Genomic DNA, 22,699 nt, shown 5'->3' with positions numbered 1-22,699 from the left:
GTATGAATACATCAACACTTGCTGCCACAGAGTCAGTTAAGCAGCAGCTGTATTTCATAGACTGAATACTAACCATCAGGCTTTAGCAATGCAGTGTGCATTTGTGCACTGCTTACCTATGTGCAAACGTGTATCTCACATGTGTATGCACTTTGCTAACTTTCACGCAAGCCTGCTGCTCACCATGCAATCGAAATGTTTATATTATGCTGTATTATTTCTGTTTACTTTCCATTTCCTGTGTATGACATGAAATTACATGCATAAACATTACAAACTGAGGGTCCTATCTAACAATGTGTCACATACTTACAATACATCCATCTGATGACACCCCCCAAGTACTCGTACCCTGGTGTCTCAGTACCTTTTCCACACATATATCAACCACAGTACAAAATGTAATATCAAATGGTGGTCAGCAAAACGCGATCCTTAGATAAAATATATTGACACAGTTTCCACAACAACATCCAAAGGATCACTCAATGGCAGATAGAATAACAATAGCAGGTTTTTTGGTAAGCGCTTTCGTGATGTAGATACATCACTTCATCAGACCTACAACTGGCACAACAAGTTGTGCTTATATATTCAATTAATTTAAAAACAACCAATCATATTCAATGTCAGCAATTACACATTCCTTTCTCAAAAGGATACATTAAATAAGCTGAAACAATCAGGGTATATGTAGAAAACATAACAAGCAAACTTTCTTTAAAAAATTATTATAACATTTACATTACCAAAACTTAATACTAAAAAATTAAAAATACTATTAACACAAACTATAACAAACTATGTATACAAAAAGCATCAGTTAAATCCATTAAATACTTCAAGCTGGTCACTTCCTGGCTAGTGGTCTTGATTTCAACAGGGGTTTAAGGGGTACCCTATCATTCAGGCCCATCCCTTTGTCCGCCCTTAACCTTACTATCCATCTACTCTCTGATGTTTCACTTGAGTTCACTATATTTTCATTTTCATATATCATTTTTACTGCCATGAATCTGAAAGTATGTGTGGCATCTGTTTTATTTACATGCTTTGCCAATGCGTTAGTGTTATCACAATTCCTGATTTTAAGCATGTGTTCCCTTATCCTATACCTTATACTATACCTAAATTTCCTGTTTGATTTGCCAACACAGAAAGAAGAGCATAAATCGCATACAGCTAAGTAAACAATATCTGTATTGTTACAACATGCTTTAACATTAAATTTGAATTCTGTTTGAAGGTCAGGATGTGCAAATTTATTACTTGTATCAATAAATCTACATTGGTTGCAATTATGGCATGGAATGGTGCCTTTCGTATCACCCTGTTCATTCTTATTTCCTTTGTTATCAGAATAACATAAAAGTTGTTTCAGTGATTTTTTTTATTCTTACAGGAAAAATACTGTCTGTCACCTGCAATAGGTGCTATGTCAGGATCTTGGGTTAAGACAGGCCAATATTTCCTATTATACCATGATCCCTCCAAAACGTGCACGCTGATTGGCCAGCGTGCCCGTTGTAAATCGAGTTATACTAATGGAAAAAGGTCCGGTCGCCCGGACTTTTTTCCATTAGTATAACTTCGCTTTTTAACATTGTTCGCTATGTTAAATGGGTTTAACATATGACAGTTTAAAATAAGCAACGGAGATCTCCGCTGCTTATTTTAAAGCTGTCTCGCCATGTTAAACCCATTTAACATAGCGAGATAGTGTTTTAAACAGCGGAGAAAGCAAGATCTCCGTTGCTTTTTATGTCTGCTATGTTAAATGAGTTTAACATAGCGAGACAGTTTAAAATAAGCAACGGAGATGTCCGTTGCTTATTTTAAAACTGTCTCGCCATGTTAAACTCATTTAACATAGCGAGACTAAAAAGCAACGGAGATCTTGCTTTCTCCGCTGTTTTGCTCACAACTCTGATGTACTGCGCAGGCGCGCAGTACATCAGAACTGCCGCGGATGCCAGACATCTGCGGAAGGGCAGTAAACAGGCATTATACTATGCCATTATTTAAGAAAAGTAATAGTTTATTTTCTTAAATAATGTCATGGTATAATAGCAATAACCACTTCTGGTGTGGGTAATGCAAATTTACCCACGGTTGGCTTTGTTGGTCCTCGGGCCACTGACCAAACCACGCCAACCGTGGGTAAATTTAGCATTACCCACACCCAGGCGTGGGTTATTGCTATAATAACATCTGTTACGACCTTCACATCACTTGAAAACTCAACTGGCACACGTACCTGTCTATCCACCCTCTTCCTATAGTTCTGATTCCTTCCACTTAGTGCTCCTTCATCTGAGAAATAAGGTCTCCCTTCATTGTGCCTTAATTCTGCTGCACCAGATATTATCTCATGGGTTCTCGAGTCAGTATACCCCCTCCTCAAACCTCTGTTCCAGCACTCAGTATCAAATACCTCATCTTCAGTAGTGTGTCTGGATAGCTGCAGGGTTTGACCCTTCACTACATTTCTGAAAATATGTCGAGGGTGCATGCTACTCCTATGCAGAAAATGATTCCTATGACATTCTTTTCTGTGTATTCTGGTGGATAATTTCCCATCTCCATCCCAATATACACAGATGTCAAGGAAATTAATTTCACCAAGAGAGAAATTGACCTCAAATTCAAGAAAACTTGTGGTTGCATTTATGAAATCGCAGAAACTCATCAGCTATGCTTCATCACCCCTCCATAACAGAAACAGGTCATCGACAAAACGTCTATAAAAAAATCAGTTGGTCCCATCTGTTCTGTGATAACACATGTTTATTCTCTCATCCAGCCATTACTAAATTGGCGTAGCTGTTGACACTTGAAGTAACCATAGCTATGCCTTCTGTCTGCAAATATATCCTGTGTTCAAACATCATAGTGTTGTTCTCTAATATGAGCATCATTAATTGGCATATCAAATCAACATGTCTGCCCTCATAAATTTTATCCAATATCAAGTATTCGCGTAACATGTCAACCACCTACATATTCGGAATGCATGTGAACAGGGAGTGTAATATCAAATGGTGTGTGCTATGCAATGCACATCAGTCTGGTAACATGCAGAACTACAACTATTGACCGAGATGCCTAAAACACTTATCTGTAAGTCTAGGGAAGGAATCAGCAGGGACCATATCTACAGGGCCATAGGTGACCTTCAATACACCTGACCCTACCCATTTAGTTTTTTCAAGGGTAGATCTTGCTTATTGAACTTTTTGGACTTCTTGGATACTGACTCCACAGACCTGGATGAGGAATAACAGGACATACCACCTATATTGACTTATCCAAGGCCTTTGACACTATCCACAATTCATGCGGAATTGTGGCCTCAAGCTCAATGCCAAAAATTGCATTGTCATCCCTTTTGGTAAAAACTCTGTACCCATGAACTACCACATAAGCAGTAGTCTACTTAACAAAAGTGTGATAAGAGACCTTGGGACACAGGTGGACAGTAGTCTCTCCTTTGATAATCACATTGCCACAATAGTCAGGAAATCCTTCTGTGTGACATATCTCATCACAAAAGGTTTCTCATCCAGAAAATAAAGGTCATTGCCCCCCTCTACTCATCACTCATTAGACCCATTATAGACTACAACACCCCTTTTGGTATGTACCTCACAAGACATCTACAACAACTAGAAAGGCCGCAGAAATACCTCACAAAGAGGATTACCAGCCTCAAACAGATGCCCTACTCAGACTGTCTCAAAAAACTCCAGCTTTACTCCGTCACATATCGCCTACTCAGAAGCGATCTCTGCCTAACATGCAAAGCTATGTCAAACCCACAGCTGCTGGACATGCTCCACTTAAAATAATCACAATCCCTCTGAGCTACATGCTCTAGGGACCTAAACCTTGTCACCAAAATAAACAGAATATGCTGGAGGGATAGATTCCTTTCCCAGAGACTTCCCATACTCTGGAACAAACTATCTATCTATATCAAACAAAGCTCCTCATTAGCACTCTTCAAGAAAAAATTTGATGATTGGATGGAAGATAGGAAATTCACCCCGGGGATCACTTCTGTGGCTCTACTCGACAGGGGCACAGGAAAATAATTTTCTTGGGTGGAGAAATCTAGGGTACCTTTTTGGCTAGGCTTATATAGGGCTAGGGTCAATAGCCTAGTATCTACCTATGAACCTATGTGTCATAGTGAAGGTCTCCCATGTGGGAATTAAGCTATACAGTAGTGTAGAGATAGGGAACAGGCTCACTGACATAACACGCACTCTCAAAGTTAGGGACTGCACTTCCAAAGTAGGCAATTACCATTAGAATACCACAATAATTTGTGCTGGTCCCTAAACTGTTTGCAAACTACTTGCCTGAAGTTCAGGCAATAGTAGATGGCCTATGGTTTACCAAGTCTGCAGATGAATGGTAAACTGGACACACTAATATAGAGTCCTCCAATGATGGTAAAATATTACAGAACGAGCTGGCGCACATAAATGATTGGTGTCAAACTCATGGTCTGAATCTTAAAGCATGCAATGAATCATTGTCCCTTTGGCAATGAAGTACCCCTGCTAATTATGATGTACATAGCACCCATCTAAGCTCAAGCACAGTGTTATGAGATTTGGGAACACATGCTGAAAACAAACTACACTTTGATCACTATGTGCCCACATTTTGTATTGTGCACATCATACATATTGACATCACATGCAAGATCAGGGTGGTCATACCTCTGCTGTACTCTACCCTTATCTGACCACTAATTGAGTACAATGCTCCCTTCTGTCTGTACCTCAGCAGAGATCTGCAGCAATTGGAGAAAACACAGGGTTGTGCTTGGGAGACTCCAGGGCCTCCAAACACAACATACATGGAAAGACTGAAAGACCTGTCAGTGTACTCAGTATCATGCAGGCTGCTGAGAGGTGACCTATGCCTACCCTACAAATAAGCATCAGACCCTGCCCTACTGGAAATGCTGCACATCTGCAAATCAAATGGGACAAGAATAACTTGGCCCAGGGTTCTCAACCTAGCCTGTAACATAAACAATACATGCTGGGGAGACAGATATATCCCTAACAACTCACAGTCCTCTGTAATAAGCTCCCAGTACATATTGACCAATACTTCTCAATGACCCTGCTCAAGAGCAAACTTGACTACTTATTAGGTGATTGTAAAAGCACCTCTGTGGTGGTGGCACCTATGTCCCTCATGGACAGGGCCCATACCTCTCAACTGTACAGATATTTTTAGAATATCCAGATTTTTGTCTTATATTTTTGGTGTGTTCTTCCTAAAAATCTGTACTTTTCCGGTGAATAGCTGAGGATTGAAGTGATTAAATAATGACAAACATTTGAGTTTAAGACTCCACATCCTTCAGAAAATTCATGCTAATGCAAAACCTATTATTCTACCAACCTTCGAAGTCTGTAAGAGCAATATTTAAAATCTGTCCCTATTTGCCCCCAATCATTTTAGGCTCTATCCAGATTTTTTGCTCTAAGAGGTTGAGAGGTATGACAGGGCCAACTGGTGCTGCTCACAAAATAGCTCTGCTAACAATGACCATCCAACTATGCTCAGTAAGAGTGCTTAAGTTTTTATACATGTAGGCTTCTAAACACCATAGGGCCATTAGGCTAGTAGCCTCCTATGTACATATGAAGCTATGAGTCTATACAGTTCTCCCAGCATTTGGTGTCCCACATCATCTACTGCTGACATCATCTACTATACATTCACCTGAAGTCTTATAAAGGTCAGGCTTGTGTGTGGTGCTTGCATAATGTACTGTAATCTGTGTACTTAGATAGGTAGGGGCTCTGTTGTCACTGCAGTCAACTGTGTGCATGTATGTGTGTCTATCCAAAAGAGCAGGAGTGTGTTGTATCCTGCAGTTATCACTCTAATCCCATGAAATGACAATATTTTAATACTTGTATATGCCTACAGATCCATTTCATGCAAGCCTCCCAACTTCTTCTCCGTAACATGCACTGCTGATGTCATCTACTACAAGATGACCTGCAGCTGTGTAAAAATCAGATGTGTACTGTGGTGCTTGGATAAAGTACTGAGTTCTGTAGTCTGTATACCTTAAATAGATAGCGGTTTTACTCTCACTGCAGTTAAGTGTGTGTGTGTGTGTGTGTGTGTGTGTGTGTGTGTGTGTGTGTGTGTGTGTGTGTGTGTGTGTGTGCTGTTCCTTGACATTACAGAGTGCATTTTACACTAGTATGTGGGACACTGTTATACTCTCCTCAACAGACACTTCTGATGTCATCAGCTATAAATGGTTGTCTGAGACACTCCAAATCAGACTTGTGCCATAGCACTTGCCTAAAGTACTGTGTTCTGTAGTCTATGTACTTAGATAGGTAGGGGTTCTATTCTCACTGCACTCAAATGTGCACTTGCCTGACAGTTGAGAGAGCATTTTACAACAGCCTGTGGAACATTGTTTTTACCATCTTCCTCTCAACAGACTCTGCTGATTTGCAGATTTGCAGTATACACATCAGGGCAGGGTCGGAGATGTCCTGTAGTCCAGGCACAGGTCACCTTATCCTTTCCAATACAGATTTCAGTAACAGAGCTTTCAGTATATCCACATACATCATGGCATGGTTTGTATGACCTGTATTTTCTTGATGTGAAACTCTAGTGGTCTGTCCAGCTGCTGCAGGTGTCTGATGAGGTACATGCAAAAGGAAGCATTATATATATATGTATACAGTATAATGCCTATATGTATAGACACATCCTGACTCTCTCAATCTGTGAGGTAGACTAACATGCCATCATGGACCTTTTCAAAATGGACAATAGTAATATCTCAGCTGTGTGCAACAGACATGTGAGTTTTCTGATACTACATCTATGTCCTCATGAAAATGCCAAGGCAGTCGACAGGAACCCACACAGAGGTATGCACTCCACAATGAGAGATGTGGCCATTAACACCTATATCACTAAGTAGGTAGAACAGTGGATCACATATGTGGCATCTATGTATATATATGTAGAAATTTGTGAAGTGACCTATATCTCATGTCCATTGATCAAGTGTGTAAATCAGGACTGTCTTCTAGGCCCTTTCTTGCACATGATTGAAATCACAGATATTAAGAATGACACAAAAATCCTGTATCCCAACAGCTGTTTGGAGGACTCCAGATTGTGGACAATCATTGACTCCAACTGTGATATTGGTATAATACAGACAGTATTAACACACATCAAAAATTTCTACCACAGCTTTAACAACACATGAAATAAAAAAAATAAACATGGAGATTTGTTTTGTTATGCAAACAAATGCACAAACCAAGGATCATATAGACGTCACACTCTACCAGCAGACTAGTTGTTATGTGGCCCTTGTCCTGAGATACATGATATGTGGAATGCCCACCAGCATGTGTACATGGTGGTGAGTACTCCCTTGTATGTAAATAAAAAAATCCATAGACTCAGCAAATGCTAAATATATATTATTTTAATCAAACATTTAATCAAACAAAGCTTTTGGATAAAACAATCGTTCCTCGGTATTTCATAGTTAAAAATCAAACAGCTCATTAAATAACATTTTAAACTAATCACATGACACAGACATCCTATCACAACAAAGTAACAATCAATCTATTAATTTTTAAAATACATGTAAAATACCTAAAACACATAAAAATATATAATATTTCAAGCCATAGTAATTCAATAGTACAATAAAATTGGGGTAGGGGTGTTATTGTGAAACTGTGCAGACTGATTTGCCTGACTATGCCTGTATGATCAGCAGAGGCTTCCAAAAGGTAAAACACAGACACAAACTCATGGCCAACAATAAAACCATTATGCACAATCATGTACAATATCAGAATAATACCACTAGTACTACCCATCTCTCTTACACAACATATGTGTTTTTGAGTGAGCATAGATGGTTCTGCACCAACACACTTGTACAGTTATTGGGACATGTCAGCAATCTATGAGTGTAATCAAGTACACTCGCCTGACACTAACATATGCAGGAGCTGTGAGGTGACACACTTGACATTATGATCATTACAGGCTAGCTGACTGGTGTGCATGGCAGAGAGATACATATAACGCAATCTGCACAGTCACAAATGTAAACCATGCTATCAATGTTGTTAAACAGCTATGTATATATCATGAGTGCTTCACCAAAACATTTATCACACATGCATGTGGTATTACACCTTGATGGGGGTTCCATGCCATCAGACAGTAATGTTTATGCAACAAGGTATTCATAGCACCCAACCACAATTGTATTTAGAATCCATGATACATGTCCTCTCTGTTGTTCATGTCTGGATGCTTATATCACACAGATATCCACTATTGTTATGTCTCCTTGTGTGACAGTCACATCATATATATTTGACACTGTGCAGTCTGTACTGTGCCATGTGGAAATGTGATTAGTGTTCCTGCTGTGACTGTCTTCCTTCTACAGTTCCTCATGTGTGGTTTATTACAGTGTTTCACCTGTACTCCTCCCCAGTGTTTATCTCTAAACTTCATCTGTATGCTTCTATTCAGTAAACACACTTTCCATGCCTGTTTCTTATAAATGAAAGTCCATGTACCCTTACAGATCATTGACACAACTTGTACAGACTGCCTGGGAAGGGATTCTACAACATTCAGCACTATATACACTTTTTCTATGCTGTGACTGCAACATATACATTAATATATGAAAACCTTGGTGGTCTATGTGGCATTCCCCATAATCCCACTAGCCAGTATGCTGGAGTGTACACATACACTGCCCTGTCCTCGCAACATAATACATTAATATAAAAAACCCTGGTGGTCCATGTGGCATTCTGTCCAATCCCGCTAACCCACTTTGCTATGCTTAACTAAGTTTGCTATCTGTGTTGCTTTACACTGTTTCCTGGCTGCCATAAAACCCTGCTTGCTTACTTTTGAAGGTGAGCTGTGGCATGAATATTCATTAAGTGCTGCTGCTCACCTCGCAAACATGTAAACTCCATATAGGCTTCTTGTGAAGCCTACATGAAGATTACTGAATCCCATGGATAGTTTATCACATTTATAATATTTTGTAAACAACTTACAATATCGCAGCAACCACTCAAGTTAAACACATACGGTCAGCAGCATTTTGTGAAAGCAGATGAGAGCTTTCACATGAGACTAAGCAGATCTGTCTGTGCTACTTGGTTGTTGTGAAATTTAGATAAACATGAAATGCATGACAACAGAAATAAATATTATATGAATAACAATTAATATGTCATTATCTGAAGTAGACAGTGGTCAAATATCAATGCAGTTGTGTTTGCTACTACTATGTAAGTTTTAAAATGAAATGTTCTTATAATTTGCATGCAGCATGGTTTTGGAATTACTAATGTAAATAAGAACAAGTAATATCTGACACCAAGAGACATCAGTAGGATGTAACTGCTACACCTGGAGACATCACTTGGATGTAATGAGTTTAAAAAGTCTTATGGTTATCTTTCACCTTGGAGGCCATCTTTGCCTCATAGTTTGCTTTGGCAGATTTGACCAGCTCTTTAATTTGTTTGTTTAGACTGATGAGCATTTTTTGCACTGTTTTGTCTGTTCCTTCTTGGCTTTGGAAAGGATTTTTTCCCTTTAGTTGAATAGCCTATTTATTCTAGGGGTCTACCACAGTGGTTTATTTTTATCAGTAATCATAGGTTTGACTCGGAGAGGTACTGTCTTGTCTATGTAGATATGAATGTGGTTGTCCAGTGTTTTTTTTGGATGGGCTTGGAAGTTTAATAAACTGTTACTTAGTTTGAGGTAATTGGCCTTAGCCAAGTTCTTAACAGGTCTGGAGTTTGATGGCTACAAGGTTAATTTTTATACTATAGGAGATCATTTTATGGTCAGATCTTACCAGGGGGGATTTGATGTACACAGTTAAGCCATCAGACCAATCACCCTCAAATGTTCATCAGTACTAGGTCTATAATGTTTGTACCTCTAGTTAGGGAGTTAACTAGTTGTTCCTGGGTGTTTGTATTGATGAAGTCCAAAAACCTATGAGCAAGTGAATTATGGGTTGTATAAGTCTCTCAGTTTATGGAGGGGTGGTTGAAGTCATCAATAAGTATGATGTTAGGCTGAATGTTAAGAAATTCCAATAGGTTTAGGTAGTAGGTATGGTTTTGCAGGCTCATGTTAGGGAATCTGTAGATTGCAAGGATATGATAATGGGTCACACCTACGGTTAGTTGGACATGGAGCAGCTCAAGTGAGTCATGTTGTTAGGCCAGTCTAGCAGTGTACTTGTCCTTTATGAACACTGAGACACCACCTTCCCTTATTTTATCCTGAGCTGAGGGGGATAAAAATTTATGAAAGACATTGTAGCCTTCCTTTTATAGCTGGGGTGATTTCTGTGGTTCAGAACAATGTCTGTGTGACTGCACATGTTCTACGAGGGAGTGCATTTTTTGAACTTCTGGCATTGAGCAGTAATACCTTTAGATAGTGTTGAGGGAGTTTTGTTATGTGGAAGGGTTTAACAACTTGGAATGGCTAAATTAAGCACTATGGGGATAAATAAAGTTTTTTGCCAGTATCTGGAAGCCAAGTGGAGACAAGGGCAAAACATATCTGGCAAAGCATTGTTGTTTATAGACCATGTCTTCCCAGGCTGACAGATATCGGATCCCCTTGTTGTGACACCAAACGCTAAGCCAATTGTTGAAGTCAATCATTTTTGCTGGTACAGTGGCATTATCATTGGTGAAGACAGGATGCTACTTAAGGCTAGATTCATACCCACTTGGGACACATATTTAAAGAGCTACATCTTGTCTCTTTTCATATAGTACAGTGAGGTACATCTTAGGTCATTTATGCCCACAAGTGCATGTGTAATCTGGTGGATCCAGGTTCCAGACAGACAGCCCACTGTGACCTTATCCTTGTTTAGCCTGGTAAGGGGGACATCAGCATGTCTTACAATGAAATCCCCAATAACTAGCATGTTTGGCGATGTAGTGTGTTGCCTTATGAGCTTGGAAGAGGGGCTATTCTGATTTTCAGAGTTGTGTGTTGTGTAAGGTGCTGTCTTTTTTGAGTGTGTGCAGAGCCAATGACAGATGTTTTTAGGAGGTCTTGAAGGTTTGGGTAGATTACAAGTGAGTACCTCTGCATATGTGGGTCCATGTGTTTGTTCCTTAGTGTTGGTAGTGAGTGTTTTGGGTGTAATGCTGACAACCTGGTTAGCATTTTTAGTACATGTATTTGAGAGCTTTGCCTCTAATTACATCTTGTATCTACATCTCTCACACACTGTGTTTGTCTGTTCTAAAATTAAATGGTTGTCAATGAACATGAGGTAGTTACCACACTGTCTTAGGTATGCCCATGCCTATCAGGCCAGAAACAGAGATGACAGGAAAGTGCCTTTCCATTATACCAGATCCTTAGTAGATGTAAAGGAGTAGGGGGAGAGTCTCTAAAAAGGTCTAAATGAATGTGTTTAGCAGTATATTATTAGATAACATGAGTGGTGATGCCCTCTGTGTGAACGGGCAGCTCTTCCAGCAGCTATGACCAGTGGGAGAACATAGAGATCATTTCCTATATAGGATTTTAAACTGGAGAGATTTGCTTATATACAAGGCCTGGGTAACCGCATTTGAGCAGAGACTTTTTTACCAACAGAATTAAAAACATTTACACAGTTAAGCCCTCAGACCAATCAGATAAACACACATACAATAAGCTGTCCACCAGCAGTTCCCAATTCGGTTGGGTTGAGTCAGCCCTTTGCTCCCACCAGAGTGCAGTAAAAACTTCTGAATGTAAAGCAAACTGGTTTTGAGCTCGTGTGTGATAACAAATGCTTTACAACAAAAAGCAGAATTCCTGCAGTATCAGGAATCCTTTGAAATCAGCTCACAAACCCTGAGAAATGTTCACAAATATAAAAAACTATGTAAATATAGGATAACTTCTACAAACAGGAAAACTCTGTAAAACTTGGAAATATTTTGGCAAACTCAAGAGAACTTTGGCAGATGCTGAACAGCTTTTGCAGTGTCAGAGGAGGTTGGGAAATATCAGAATACTGTTAAAACAACCTAATATCAGTACAGTAATAAACAGATGGTGTTTCTTTATCAACTGCATACCAAAAACGGTGATAAATTCAACTATATCAATAAATGTGACACAGAAGTGTTACTTACCACTGAGTAGTTGCAACAAGTGCAAAGAAATATTTATATCAGCTTTATATGTCCACAGATGGTTTTAGAAGCAATCCAGGTCTTGAAGTCACATCTGTCCAAACCTAGCACATGAAAGCTCTGAATAAATGATCCCAGTCTCACAAAAATGTAAGGCTCTTTCTTATTCCAGCAGGTTGAAAGAGTTTTACACAGTTAAGCCATCAGACCAATCAGATAGACATGCAATAAACCTTCCCCTAACAGTCCCCAGCTAATATGGATTAAATCAGCCGTCTGCTCCTACCAGATGGCAGAAGAAACATTTTAATGTAAAGCAAACTGGTTTAGAGTTCAAATGCAGTAACAAATGCTTGATAACAAAGGCAGAACTCCTACAGTGTCAGGAATCCTTGGTAATAAGCTCAAAAATCCTGAGAAATGTTCCCAAATACAGAAATACCAGCAGGCTGAAAGACTTTTACACCGTTAAGCCATCAGGCCAATCAGATAAACACACAATAAGCCTTCCATCAGTAGTTCCCAACTCAGATAGGTTGAATCATCCCCTCTGCTCCCAGCCTCCCACAAGAGTTCAGAAAACCCACTTAATTTAAAACAAGCTGGTTTTGAGCTCAAGTACAGTAACAAATGCTTTACAACAAAAGGTGGAAATCCTGGAGTATCAAGAATCCTTGAAAATAAGTTCACAAACCCTGAGAAATGTTCACAAATACATAGAAAAGTGTGCAAATGTAGGATAACTTCTACAAACAGAGAAAAACTTTGAAAAACTTCAAATATTTTGGCAAACTCTAAACAGCTTTTACAGCATCAGAGAAGGTTAGGAAATACAATAATACTGTTAAAACAGCCTAAGAGCAGCACAGTAACAAACAGATGGTGTTTCTTTAACAAGTGCAGACTGAAACAACAGAGATAAATTCAACCATATCAATAAATGTAGCACAGACGAGTTAAATAACACTCAGATAGTTAGAGCAAATGCAAAATATATATATATATATATATATATATATATATATATATATATATATTGCATTTGCTCTATCAGATTTGTAGGTCCACAGATGGTTTTCGAAGAAATCCAAGTACTCAAGTCACAGATGTACAAGCCAGGTACAGGAAGCTCTGAATAAATGATCACAGTCTCACAAAAATGTAAGGCTTTTATGCCAGCAAAATGAAAGACTTTTACACAGTTAAGCCCTCAAATCAATCAGTTAAACACACAATAAGATTTTCTTCAGCAGCTACCAACTTGGATGGGTTGAGTCAGCCCTTTGCTCCCACCAGCGTGCAGAAAAGCCCTCTGAATGTAAAATAAATGGGTTCATCCAGAGCACTCTTCTAGTGCTCTGGATTAACTTTATTTAAACATTTGATAGTATACAATTAGGGTTCAGAATGTATAACTTAAATTAGATTTTTTTATGAATTTGCCTTGGACAGTAGGACAAAAGAGACATGGAGTATGCTGTGTGCTGCATTAAGTGTGCCAGAAGTGTTTAAGTATCAGAATTATGAAACGTACTGAAAATATTCAGCTGTTTAAGCATAATTCAGGAGGTGAAAGAGGCTGGCTTATTTTAATTTACCAAGGTGCAAAATGTATTGCATGTTTGGCCAGAAATATTTTGAATTTTTTTTCTGAAAGTCAGATATCATACCTTGTTAGTTTCAGGGCATTGGTGCAGTTCTTGTCTGCTCTAATGAAGTTAAAAAAATCAGTATATTTGGTTTTGTAACATTGGTTCCACATGTTGTCTGTATGGGGCTTGCTATCTTTACTTTGTCATGCGATTCAGGGTAAGTCCTTAATTTAATTTGATTTTGTCTCATACAGCCTATGGTTTAAGGAATGACAAATGGATAAAGTTGAAATATTCAGCTGCATTGGCTACAAGAAGGATAAGAATGCTACATACTACAGTGTACAACGTTTAAGTTTGGAGTTATTAGAAAAAACACCACCTGAGGTTTTTAGGCATTGAGAAATAATGAACTTTTTGGATCTTCCCTAAATATTAGACAGCAAATAAAGGCAGATGGTTATTGATAGAGTCAAAATAATGCCAGCTACTGCAACATATTTCCAAATAAGAGTCCCAGAAAATCATTCTTTGTTGGATATAGATGTGCCTGTACAAGTACGTAAGTAGTTAATTACCAACTTGAGCAGATCTTTACAACTATGTGTTTGAATGTGAGAATGGATGTGAAAATGAATTAAGAACATTTCCAATCAATGTTGAAATCTCCATTACCATCGCATAATTTTTAAGGCTAAATAACACTGCAATGAGTCTTCAATAGTATCTTCAATACTATTGTTATGGGAATTCAGAGGAATATAATGCAATCCAGCTAAAGTATCTTTGATGCATTCATACAAACTGAATAGAGAACAGACCTCTTATATGATGAGTATGGAAGATGAACTGGCATGAAGGAACCACATATATCATCTTTATGAATGGTATCCATACCACTTGGCCTTTTGCATTGCCTGTCTTATTTATATGTATTGGATCAGGAGAGCAGCATTTCAGTGTTAAGGATATTACAGGTTAAACCAGGTGTCTGTGTTAGCAAATATACCAAGGCTCTACTGAGGAATGCAGAACAGAAACAAAAGCCATTTGCTCCAGATACTATAGATGTTAAAATATGCTGGTTTTATGCCATGGCATGTATTTTAAGGATCAGTAGGCAGATTGCAGGGTATGACTTTATATAGATTCATAGATATTCCAAGGATCTTGAGTCTAATGACCATTTACACCTTCCCAGTGCCCTCACTCAGGCTGGACTTCCTTTATCTAGAAGAGCCATACCAGTTAATCCTGGAATAAATTTGAAAAAGCCCATCCAGTCATTGAACTTATATTTAAAGGAAGCTAGTGAATAACAGTGCTTAACATACAGGGGAATATTATTCCAGAGGTTAGGGAGGTACTGGGTTACAAACATACATACAAACAAATATTTCAGACACGGGAAATAATGCCCATCTAGCCTGCCAGTACACCAAAACAATAATTCCCATAATAGGTGTCTAAGTTGCACTTAAAAATATCTAAACTAGTACTTGCTTTAATGTAATTTAGTTGTCTATTCCATACATCAGCTACTATCTCTGAGAATCATCCATTACAGCTCTTGTTTCTATATAATCTTCTGCATAGGTTGTCTGATGATTCTGTACTGTTTTTTGATAACCCCAGACATTACCAGAGGTAGTATTCTCTAACTGCACTATATACATGAATAATGTCTGATGTTAAAAATATATATGAAATGTTGTACTTATTCAGATATTTTAGACTTTCATAATTACTTAAATTTTCACATCCATGGATGCCCTTGGTAGAATTTGGCTGTACTCTTTCACATTTACTATATATTTTTTATAAAGCTTCCATGTTGTTATTCCATACTCTAGTTTGGGTGTAATGTAACTTACAGATAGTGATTTCATTATTTCTGATTTCCTAGACATTATTAATATTTTAATACAATCTATAGTTCTATAACCATCATTAACCAATTGGTTGACATGAATGTAATAAAGCTGGATTTACCCATATGCCCAGATCCTTAAATGACTCTACATATTCAATCACTGTGTGCTGTATTAAATAATCACCCTTCAATCTATGTCTTCAAGATCTTATATGTTTAATTTCTGATGTATTTATAAGCATATAATATGCCCCTCTGCTGTGTTTCATTCATTTGTTTGTGAAGATTTATATCCTTGGTTTTAACACTGGCAGAGCCAATAGATGTACAGACAAGCAGGAGGGCCAGGACTGCTGGGTCTTTAAAGTCTTCCCTCAAATGTCTATAAAACACTGAATAAAGGGCTACTTGTTTGTCTTGATAGCTCAGGGATTTTTGTGATCTTTTTGGTTATGAACCATGGACTTTTGTGATCTTTTTGGTTATGAACCATTAAGGTCTTTCTAATTGCTTGATATGTCTAGTGAGATACATCCTGAAAGTAGCATTGTACTTCATAACTGGTTTGATCAATTCTGAATACAAAGGACTAGTTACCGTTTTCAACCTTAATGATATTCCTTTGCAAAATAGATGAGATAAAGAAAAGGATTTCCTGGCAACTTTTGTCATATAATTGTCAAAAATATAGAATTGTCAATCTAGGTCCTTAAGTCCCTGACTGTATTTTCATCTTGTGTAGTGTCTACACAGTATGGGTGTGTCTACCAAAAGTGATGATACAACAGTTCATATCATGTAGCTTGAGCTGAGTTTTAGTACACCAAGAGTTTATTAGGGAGAATTCATTCATGGGAGTTTGGGTGTCAGATGATGTCTCAATAACAACCTTTAGTTCTCAGTTATCTGCAAACTTTATAACCAGATGTCTTCACTGTCTGACTGGAGATCTGAGAAGTAAAGGCCAGAAAGGAGTGGTCCCAGCACTAAGTAACACTACAGATCACCTTAAATACTTTCTGATCAGGTGACTTTAAACTTAGACTCTATGAGTTTTGTCTTTCTGACAGTTTACAGCTATGGGAGAATTTTTAAAGTATTTAGCTTCTGTATGATGCAAGCACAAGAATTTGTGTTTAAAGCCTTCGCTAGGTCAAGATACATCACGTGTATGACATAACCACTGTGTACAGCCTCTGTAGACTTTTAAATAAGTTTACAAAATTCAGTCGAATGAGACCATTAAAGTATTATTTTGCTTTTTCTTCATAGTTTCCTAGTGGCTTTTTCTTAGTATATGATTTATTTTTAATTCAATGCATACTGCAATGCTTTAAATTATATCTGGACTCCACCAGAGATGGTCAAGGTGAAATTCCTCAAGCATCAATTGCCCAAAGTAAAAAGATGCCAAGGAACATAATCTCTTTCACTGTTTTCCTTAGGAAATAATTGTTGGTGTGATCTGTGCGTGCACCAACAATGATCTCCCTTATTTTGGGAGATGTTCTCATTCTTCAAGTCGGTGTGACCATGAAGTTGGTATACATATTTTTTGGGCGGAAAAGAGGGTTGGGGCAGTCCTGTATGAAGGGCTGCAGGGAAGTTTGCAAAAAAACCCAAAAAACACTAGGTTATTTTGTACACCCTTCTCTGTTTCTGGCATTATTTGTTGGGGTTTGTAATCCTTTGGATTAATAATTTGATGATTTATAGTAGAACCTTGTATCTCACAGTCTGAAGTACTGTTAGCCTTTAATGAAATATTGTTTGTTCTACATATTTTCAACAATCAGCATTCTTTTCTAACTATTGATATTTGGTTATTCTTTTGACTTAATGTTAGCTTGTTAGGATTAGCTTCATATTTTTTCTCTTGTGTAAAAGTGACTACATCAATGCTGATAATACGGCAGTGCCTGTTTTAAACAATTAAAAACACAGCCAGTGATGTTGTCTGGACCCACAGAGACTATCTTCTTGCCATGGAGAAGGCATTTAGGGCCTGTTCCTTAGAGATTGCATGGGGGGAACAAGTAGGAGGGGTGTCTTGTGGTATATGAGGTGGTTATAGAAGCAAGAGGGAGAAGTGCTCACTGAACCTATCTGCCAACATGTTTGCAATATCACCAGGTTCAGTATATGTTGTGCCATTTACAACAAGTTCTGCACACATCTGGGATTTTCCTTTGAGGTTGCGGATGTAGCTGAAGAATGCCTTATGGATACCTTTAGCTAGAGTGGCCGATTTAGATTCATAGTCAGCTTTGCATTTTTTTACTAGTTGTCTTATTTGCTTAATTAACCTTAGAAGGGAGTGTTTTGAGTCTGGGGACCATCCCTTACTAAATAAACACCAACCAGTGTGCTTGTAACATCCCCGAAATACAACCAAGAACCACACAAGGTCATCAGTGAAGTAGCTGTGTTAGTCAACCAGTCCAAAATGCTTTAAAATCCAGTTTATTCCATAAAACCCAAGCCACAACAGGTATAGATCAAATGCTTTTGGTTCTGAAGAAGTCCCTACTATAGGGACAAAAGCACTTGACTTATGCCTGTTGTGGCTTGGATTTTATGGAATAAACTGGATTTTAAAGATTTTGGACTGGTTGACTTACAGTTACTTCACTGACAACCTTGTGTGGTTCTTGACCATTCATTACTGTTTTAGTAGTTTTTTTCTCCGATTATATAGCCTGTTTATGGTAGGTGTCCACCAAGCTGGTTTGTTCTGTTTTGAGGAACTTACTTTGATCCTGTCTGGTACAGCTGAGTCAATGCAATTGTGTAGATGATTATACAAGGCTTTGAATTACATGCCAGCATGTGTATCCTTGCCATCAGTAGGGGCAGGAGCTATGAAACTATTAAAACTGTCTTGTAAAAGGTTGTAGTTAGCTTTGGAGAAGTTTTTGAGCCTGGTTTCAGATGTGGGGGGGGGGGGGTCAGACACAATTGTTACTTCTAATGACTGACCTGTGATCAGATCTCACCAAGGAGGACTGTACACTTGGAGTGGTGCAAAAATCACTCATATTTGCAAGCACCAGGTCCAGAATACCTGAACCCCTTGGGCTGTCAACTAACTGGTCCAGGATATTCGAGTTAACAAAGTTCAAAAATCTCTGGGTGAGTGTGTTGGTACAGGTGTAGTTTGCCCAATTTATTGATGGGTAGTTGAACTCCCCAAAAATTAGGGTGTTTGGTGGTATATTGAGTCACTCCATTAGGTCCAGGTAGGCATTGTGGGTGTCCTGGTTCATGGAGGGGGTCATATAACTGTCAATAACCTGGAGAGGGGTCCTGCCTACTGTAAGTTGTACTTGGAGTATTTCAAGGGACTCGTTCAGTTTGAATATGGAGGTGTATTTGTCTTTGATGAATATTGATAGTCTTCCTCCTCCTTTAGATTTCCCGCTTTCATTTAGTGATCTGAATGAGTGGAAGGCATTGTAACTTGCTATGGCTGGGGTGCTCTCCATGACCTTGAACCAGATCTCAGTGACTGCACAGATGTCAGCATCCTTCAAGGTGAGGACAGCTAGCAGTGAATGCAGTTTTAAGTTTAGATTCCTAGCATTTAGCAGCATGACCCTGATGTTTTTTGATGAAAGATTTATGTTGGAAACTTAAACAAATAAACTCATGTTCATTTACTTGTTTCTTGCCTTGACCTCATCTTCTTCTTCGGCTTTGTTGATGGCATACAAAAATATTTACAAAATCTATATTTGTTTAAGGCATCATATAAAATATATACGTTACTACTAAAAAATACAAGTTTTAGTAAGAAGTCTTATGCCAGCTGATCATTTCACCTAAACTTAGGCATTTCATCCTCCCACCTCCACTTTTGCATATAGCTGCATCTAAACACCTATACTCGGAACTCAGCACTAAGAGACATTTGCTCAGAGTAATGTTACCCTCACCACCATCACCACCAATTCTAATGAAAAATGTATTTACTGAAAAGAGACTGCACAGACATTATTTTGCTAGGAGCAAAGTACTTTGTTCTGTCATGTAGGTACATGCAATTTACTAAAAGTATGTAATTCTAGCATTATTATTCTCACACGGGGTTCAGTCTTAACAAAAAAGATTCTTCTTAACCAGGATAGAGCACCATACCACACTGAACTCTTTCAGCCTCAACCTGAGATCGTTATTCATATCCAAAACACAGACAATAAAATGGTGTCTCTTTCAGTGTTGAAATCAATCTTGTTAGTGTCCATAAAATTTATTGTCAGCATGTTAATTGCAGTGTGTCCACTTACTCTTACAAATTTTGTTGAACATGCCTTAGCAAATAAAAATGGGTTCAGTACTATGCAAGATATATGAAAAAGTCAAAAAATTAAGAATTAATGCAGCAGACCCATAGCTTGTATATCATGACATACAAATTACAACTTTCAATTTCCTGTGAACACAGTACTTAACATTTCCACAGTAGTCACTGAAGCCCAGCTAGCTCAAGCTTGATACAACAAACAAGCTGTCAGCAAAATAGGTTTACATAGCAAAGCCTTCCACACCCTACTTGAATATAGGTATGCCTCATGCATCACCACCTACCTCCGAGGTTGACAATACCATCATGTCCTTCATTGTAAGCTGATTAGTTTGTCAGGCCAATTAGACTTGCACAATACTGAACAATGCACTAACTGCCATTTCCTGCATGTCTGTGTTATTTTGTAGAATTCAGTAGCAAATATGTTGTTGCTATATTTCACATTATAGTATACTAATCTGAAATAATCATAAGTATTTAGCTTTTCAGTAGATCTTGTCTGTTTAATAAGGATGTAACACTGTTGGAATTTAAGCATCTACAATCGTACCTTCCTGAAATACAACTACCTATGGTTACATTAGCTTTACAGGAGTTAACAGCAGAGGTAGTCACACTCACACAAACCCATTATATATTCCATGCCACAGTACACAATTTTTAAACAATGCCACAGGGTAGGATATTTAAGTCCAAGCATGTGATACTGTAGCTCAGTGATATTTTGAGGAATATGCTTATAGCAGAATGAGTCAAGCTTTCCTTGTCACTGCTGGTATTACAAAATATGTCACAAAGGAAAAAGACAAGCACATCTGCAAATATCTGACCTAGATACATAAAGAGGTGCCTCTTTGTCTGCGGCTGAAATATGGCATTTTGTTTACTAATTATAGAATCTTGCCACCTTCATTCATATGCAAAGTTATGATTATTCTCTGAATATTTCAAATTTACATGTCAGTCTCATTATACTTGTTAGCTTTGCAGTTGTTAGTAGCTAGTATAACCCAATTATGTCGAGGAGAGTAAGCAATGTTGAGACAGGAAGGTGTATCCACCATCTTAAGTGTTACTAATCTTTGTAATTAACACCACTGCAAGCACATCACCTTGAAGCTGTTAGTTTTCTTTTTCTTTTACCTCTGGTTGCAGACATTATGCTGAATATTTTGCCTTCTGCCTTCTGCATGTTTCTTACCATAAGGCATATCGGAAAAAGTTATAAACAAAAAATGATAACTTCTGCAAATTAAACTGCATATGCTTAGATGGTATCATTTAAATGAGCACCTTATATTTTTAACAAAGTTCTTGTTTAATATCGTAATAAAGTTTGCACTAACATACATTTTCTGACTTCTTTTATATTTGACTTGTTTTGCTGAAATATATCTTGAGTATTCTGAAAAAAAAATACAAGGCATAAAAGGCACAGTTCTATATAATGTCATATGGTAGCACAGCATATAGTGAGGGAGCACTATAGGTGTTCCAAGTCACAAGCACTGGAAAACAACTATCTCAAAGCCAGGGACTCAAGTGCCTTGCAGTTCAGGTAGGATGCAGCTCACATTCAAATTTTAATATAAGTTTGGACAAGCAACTATGGGGAAAAAGCAGAAAGAGGATTTTTGGCTTATGGAAAAGGAAGGCTGTTTTAGGTTTACAGAGTGGGAAGGGGGTTCTCTGTTTAGGGAGCAGGAGGGGAGTTTTAGGTTTAGAGAGTGGGAAGTTGGTTTTAGGTCTAGGAAGCAGGAGGGGAGTTTGAGACTGGGAAGTGGGTTTTAGGCTTAGGGAGCAAGAGAGGAGTTTTAGGCTAAGTCAGCAATAAAGAAATTTAAGTTTAGGAGTGGGGCTGAAGATTTTGATTTAGGGAAGGATTGGATACTTTAGTGTTAGAAAGAGGGAGTGGAGCTTTAGAGTAAGGAGGAAAGTCTCAGGTTGTGATCTCGACTGGAGTATTAAGATTAGAGTTTAGGTTACATTAAGACTATATAGTTGTATATGGTTGGGTGTGGGAAGGGCTTTGCACACATGGGAGATTTATTTATTTTATTTGTTTGAATTTGTTTACTGGGCTAAAGCTCTATTAATTTCTAAGCAATTTCAGTTTCAGTAGCCCAGGGTCAAAAACTGACCAACATGCAATATAGACAAGAATAAATAACATGCGACAAAACAGATCATGTCATGTCACTCCACATGGGACTTGAACCCAAACTTCCTGGCTTAGGAAGCAAATACCTTATCTGTAATGCCATTGGGGACTGACTATGGTAGAGTAATCCTTTGGATACATAGTAAATGCAATGTATTAATTTACAATATGTACAAAAATTTAAAACCATTTGAAAAATTAGAATAAAATAGAGATGTAAATTACTGGATGAGTTACAGTGGAGAAGAGTTAAAGTAGACTTAGGGGATATGAACTCTGGGGTAACATGTACATTCTGTTTGAATAAGTAAACATGGTTTTAGTAGAGAATGGAATTTAAAATATGCAGATGAGTCCTTAATTTCAGGAGGGAGGGACTCCCTCAGTTTGGACCTAAGGACTGAGAATGCATGGTCAGAGATATGTAGCTTGATGCATGGGATATATGCTTTATGGCCTGAGTGTTTTAAGTTTCTTAGGATTTATGTGGGGGGTATCTCTTATTAGTTTTGTGGT

This window comes from Protopterus annectens, chromosome 7.part0, assembly GCF_019279795.1.
Source record: "Protopterus annectens isolate FY-2018-M chromosome 7.part0, PAN1.0, whole genome shotgun sequence".
Classification (NCBI taxonomy): domain Eukaryota; kingdom Metazoa; phylum Chordata; order Ceratodontiformes; family Protopteridae; genus Protopterus; species Protopterus annectens.
Note: the sequence above shows the minus strand (reverse complement) of the source record.